The sequence below is a fragment of the Hipposideros armiger genome, unplaced genomic scaffold, assembly GCF_001890085.2.
Source record: "Hipposideros armiger isolate ML-2016 unplaced genomic scaffold, ASM189008v1 scaffold_174, whole genome shotgun sequence".
NCBI classification, from domain to species: Eukaryota; Metazoa; Chordata; class Mammalia; order Chiroptera; family Hipposideridae; genus Hipposideros; species Hipposideros armiger.
This window is the reverse complement of record NW_017731524.1, coordinates 1083910-1089530: the sequence shown is the minus strand read 5'-3', so window position 1 is coordinate 1089530 and position 5621 is coordinate 1083910. Positions and strand designations below refer to the sequence as shown.

Genomic DNA, 5621 nt, shown 5'->3' with positions numbered 1-5621 from the left:
ATTTTGCTGATCAGTGATATACTACAGAGAATCATGAGTCGAGGGTTTAGTTACATGTATATTGTGGGTCAAAAGACTCATGAACATGCCAAGCAGGCCATGTTTCTTGGAAGTTTGTCCAGTTTCTAGTCTTGCTTTCAGTAATCCTGCAATGGAGCTGCAGTGGGGCACACTGTGAGGCATTCGGCACCACTTTCCTATAAGCTAGCCCATACCCCTCTGCCCATCCTCAGATGATCGGTCTGTTTGTGCCAGTGCCCTTGGAAGGTGACAGTCTGATGTGACTCCTGCCAGTGTCTTGCTCTTGTGTGTTGCTCTGGCGTGTTTCAAATGCTACTGAAGACATGGATTCTGAGCCGTTTTCCTTATACTGAGTCCAATAGGAAACTGCTTTCTGGGCATCCCTCCCTTGGGACGATGGTTATTTCTCTCATTTTTTCCTTTCTTTTCTCCTCATATTTGTAGTAGGGGCTCCGCAACATGACAAGCAGAAGGATAGCAGGGATGAGAAAGTAGGGAGCGTAGATATGAGGAGTAGTCAGTCATACATGCAAATCCTTAGGTCCCTGTCCTTTGAAACCACTGGCTTTGGAGAAATCCTCAGAAATATCGAGAGAATTGGAATTAGAATTGTCATGGGGTGAACTGAGCAGATGATTGTGGGAGTGAAGGTCCACTTGCAGCCTTCTTTGAAGAAGGCATATGTTGCAGTGGGAAAGAAAGGCAGCTGAAACTCAAGCTGGCAAAACAAGAAGGACTTATACCACATTGCGAGGGGGGGGGTTCTGTAACAAAGCGTCTTTGAGCTCCTTAGGGTGCCACTTTAGCAGGTTTCTCAACTTGATGGGGTAGAGTTTGCTCGGTAGCCCCAACTACCCCAAAAGCAGGGTGATGGGGATGTATGGAGGAGGCAGAGGCCCAGCAGCCCCTCCAGACCATGTCAGGTGCCCCGATTTCCCATCATCCTTTGGGTGGGCCGGGCAAGAGGGCTTCACTCGCTGGGACCGCAGATATGGGAATAGGCTCCTCCATCTCTTTTTCTTTTTCCTCAATTTTTATTTTTTAATTTATGCCCTTCTTCACTTTATTACAACTAATTGATTTAAGGACTTAGGACACTAACTATTTTTGAAGCGCTTTAAAGAGCACAAACCGAATCTGGCAGGATGAGAATTTTGTCTTTAACATCAATGTCATTTGCATAGATCCTGCTATCCTGTTTTGTGTGTATTGGGAGCTGTTCTAAGAAACTCACGCCTAATAAGTCATTTAATTCCTGCAACAATCCTGGGAGATTATCTTCATTTTGTAGGTGAGGAAACTGAGTCACCGATAGGTTAAGGGAGCTGGCCTGATCATTATCACACAGCTGGCAAGTGTGGAAGCCAGAATTTGAACCCTAGCTGTCTGGGGTCAACCTCTTGTTCTTCACCATTATGCCATAAAGAAAGACCAGCAGAATAAACATGTGCATTTAAAAGCTGAGGGGAGAGGGAGGGAATGGAAGGAAAACAAATTCTGCACTTCACCCTTTCCAATAAGTCTTTGTAAAGTTTAATCCTTGCTCTTTCTTCAGGCTCCTACAAATACACACACACACACACACACACACACACACACACACACACACACACTCACTCACTCACTCATTCACTCACACACTATTTACATGTAGTCAGACATCAGGCCTCTAACAAAGCTTGCATTCTGGATGGTTCAGAGCCACAGTGGTGGGTCTAGTAGTAAAGAGATTACATTTCTCCCCTTGGCCAGGGTGTATTAACATTGAATCTCCACCCTCACCCTGTGATGATGAGAATTAGGTTAAGTAGTTTTTGCCTTTCACACTCTCTTCTAAGTAATTAACCCACTTTATACACAGTTTTATCTTTTAAATGTAACACAATCATCATTGGCAATTGTTTAGCTCAAATCTAGACTACTCTAGTATATTTGCAGGTTTTTTAACAATGAAATTTCTCTACTTGCAAGTTTAATTCTCAGAAAATAAAAATATAAACTTGAAATGAGGTTAAGAGTTAGAAAACCCCATTTAAGTATGTGTGCATTTTATTAATATAATAGAAACAAGACTCATTTTTGAATCAAGGCTTATTCTCAGGCGACTCAGGAAAGAATTTTCTTCAAAAAAAAAACAAAACAAAACAAAAAACCTGTTTCCATATAGTAAAGTGGACTCATTGCATTAGTCATCTACAGTGTTAGAAACTAGTAATTGTTTTTTATGCTTTTCCAGCCTCTTAATTTAGTAAACCTATAATTGAAAAGTGAAATTTCGTAATAAAATAATATAACTCAGTTCATGTTGCTATGGGAAAGTAGGTTTCCTCCTACTTTAGTTTATTAATTTTCAAATAATGCTTAAGGGCTTGTTATGATAGTTCTTTACAAGGTAGTAAATATATATTTATCCAGACTGTCTGGGTTGAAAACTAATTAATATTAGAAACTGAAGCACTTAGGCTCGTTATTTCTGGAAATCAAATGACTCCAAATACCATTTTCATGTTAAATCCAATGTGCACTGATCCAGGGATATCCTCTCACCACGAACCATAATCTAAAACATCCCTTTTCCTCATTATTGTTGGTAAGCAAGCCAATGGGGACTTTAAAACGTGGCATTGAAGAGGGGAGTTGGGAAGACAGGTAGTGAAACAGCCATCTGAAAGAACAAAAGAAGATAAAAACGAAGCTATTGAAATAGTTAAAAGTGTCTTTGAAGGTAAATTTGCAGAGAAGGACGACAGAAAGACACATTATCTGAAGGAAAATATCAAACCCTACAGAAACCAGGAAGTATGGCCAAGGCTAAGTGAGTAGGGTTTGCTATCATTCCTATTGGTACTGCTTGCTTTGTCTCGCAGTGATATTTGTAACAGAGCCACACATTTTAAAATTTGTGTTAACATATAGTAGTAAGGGTAGGAAAGGGGAATTTTACTATTCAAGAGGAAAATGAACACAGAAGAACACAAGGAATCTCACATCGTTGATTCACACTTTTAAATGATCAAATTATGTTAGATTTTTAAAATTATTTCTACACAAACTCTTTAAAAAGACAAATGAGGGTTTTTCATTGCCATTAAATAATTCCTAGGGTTAGAAATTTTAAAAAAAGTTTAAATAATATGGCAGATACACCACTGTAAATACACAATAAAATACTGTTCATATTTATTAATATTTATTTAATGAATTAGGTGACAATCATGATACATGTGGTAAGTGGAAGTGAGGAAATTATTGAAAACTTGTGTGTTTGTGGGTTTGAATCAGGATATGGGGAGATCATATGGGGAAAATATTATTTTGAAAAATTAAAATCATTGATTTAATAACTGCAAAAGTTGGCTGTACTACTTTAGAAACGTGAAAAAGTAGCAATTGATTATTGTGTAATATCAAATACTGATATTTGCACTGACTTCCTGTCTATAGACACAAAAGTTTTCAACAGCCAACAGCAATCCTATGAAATGTTCTTTAAAAAATGGCATAAGATTATAATTTATGCAATGAACATATCCTTGAAAAGTTACAGACAAGCATAATCTTTATATTAAAACTTTTGTAATGATAGGGAAGAAAACATTTTAAAAGAAATTTCCAATTCAATCCTTCAGTAAAATATTTATCTCATTTTAATATTTATTCGATAATATGTAAACTGGTTCACATTGAGACACACTTTTTGATAATGAATTTTTATTTGTCAAAAAGTAAATTCCTTTAGGCTAACCCTGATTTGGTTTTGTTTGTTTTTGTCCCACATTTGAAACGTTTTCTTTATTTTTGAATACTATTCAATGATGGCAATTATTCATGAGCAGGAAATAAATTAGAAGAATAAGAAATGTGGCTGGGGTGGATAAGAGTGGAATGAAATGTTCATTACTTTGGTCAACGTCTTGACATTGCTGACATAAAGTGCTGGAGGTGTGTGTGGGAGAGACTGATCCCCCTAATGTATTAGTATCTTTGCATTCCCAACTTCACCACAACTTTCTATTATAATACTGAGGAAAGTGACATCACTACTTAAGAGATGAGAAATGCCAGTCTGCGACATCTCTCCATTTTCCCATTCAGTAACAATAGCAAAACCACAATAATGACAACAATAATATTTGTTGAGCAGTTACTGTGTGAGTACTTAAAAGTGAACATAACACCTCCCTTCTGTGTCCCATCTTGGTTCAGTTTTCTCCATAAGAGTATTAGTAATTTGTATACTATATACGTTATATGTGTGTTGTCTTTCTCTCCCAACTAGAATGTAAGTTCCAAAAGTACCCCTAATGAGACATTGAAATGAACAGCCCTGAAACCTTCTATTTACAGTTGACCCCTGAACAATGTGGGTTTGAACTGTGTGAGTCCAATTATACACAGAATTTTTTCAATAAATACTGTAAATGTATTTTCTCTTCCCTGTGATTTTTCTTAATAATATTGTCTTTTCTCTAGTTTAGTCTATTATAAGAATATAGTATATAACATAATATACAAAACATGTTTTAATGAACCATTTATGTGTATGTTATTGATAAGTTTCCTTGTCCACAAACAGTAGGCTATTAGTAAAGTTTTTGTGAAGCCAAAGGTAACATGAATTTTTGACTGCACGGGGGTTGGCGCCCTAACCCCGCATCATTCATGGATCAACTGTACTTCTTTTTATGTAAAATCATTATTTTCCTGCAACATTTTTGTAGCAATATTTTGTTTCCTATGGACATGGCAACAAGACTAATGTTAAGGCCCTAAAATAGGAATAAGTGTGGAATGTAAGAGTTACAGAAAGGGAGTCATTGTGGTTGGATTTTAGAGAATGAGATGTTAAAAGAGGCAGGAAGAGGCCCAGACTACCTTTGATGCTGTAATTAGGATGGAAAGGCTACATGTAATGGGAAGACATGAGGGGTTTTAAGCATGGGAGAGGCTTTCAGGTTAAACAGATCTTTCAGCTACATTGAGAATGCTAGACTTCGGCCAGGGTGTAGCTGCAAAATAAAATCCTGAAGGCAACTTAGGAAAGCATTGCAGTAAACCAGACAGGAAATGATGGTGGTGGCAGCTGAAATAGAAAAGTAGACATATTGGAAATATATGTAATGGTACTAGAACCAAGATACTTTCCTAATTGATGTCACTAAAATAAGCTCTGTGAGGGCAAAAAATTTCTCTCTCTTGTTCATTGTGAATCCCTGGTACCTACAAAGGGGCCTGGCACATAAGAGATGCTCTACTTTTAAATCAAATGAATGAATAAATGAAAGGAGAGAAAGAGAAAGAATAAAAGCATTTTTATTTACAGCTGGGATTTAAATACTATTTTCCAATTCGTGAAACCAGAGAGGGATACAAGATTTTTGGCCTTTCTTGTAGAAAACGGTGTAAAATTGTCAATTGTCCTTGTTTAGTAAGAACTATCCAATATTCTTAGGTTGTGTTCTTCTTACTAAAGTTCAGTGCTCTTTGACCACCAATGAAATGGTGGTGATAGTGTAATAGAATAGATAATTTTTGTGTTTTGTTTTGTTTGTAATGGCTTTAGTTGACAAAATTAAAAAATGGCAACCTGATGTTTGTTA

At 36.8% G+C, this 5621-nt stretch overlaps 1 pseudogene; it reads right to left on the bottom strand.

The window, feature by feature from the left end:
- Positions 1 to 365: 365 nt before the first annotated feature.
- On the bottom strand, positions 366 to 1910 carry LOC109387908 (transmembrane protein 97 pseudogene; annotated as a pseudogene).
- Positions 1911 to 5621: the final 3711 nt, after the last annotated feature.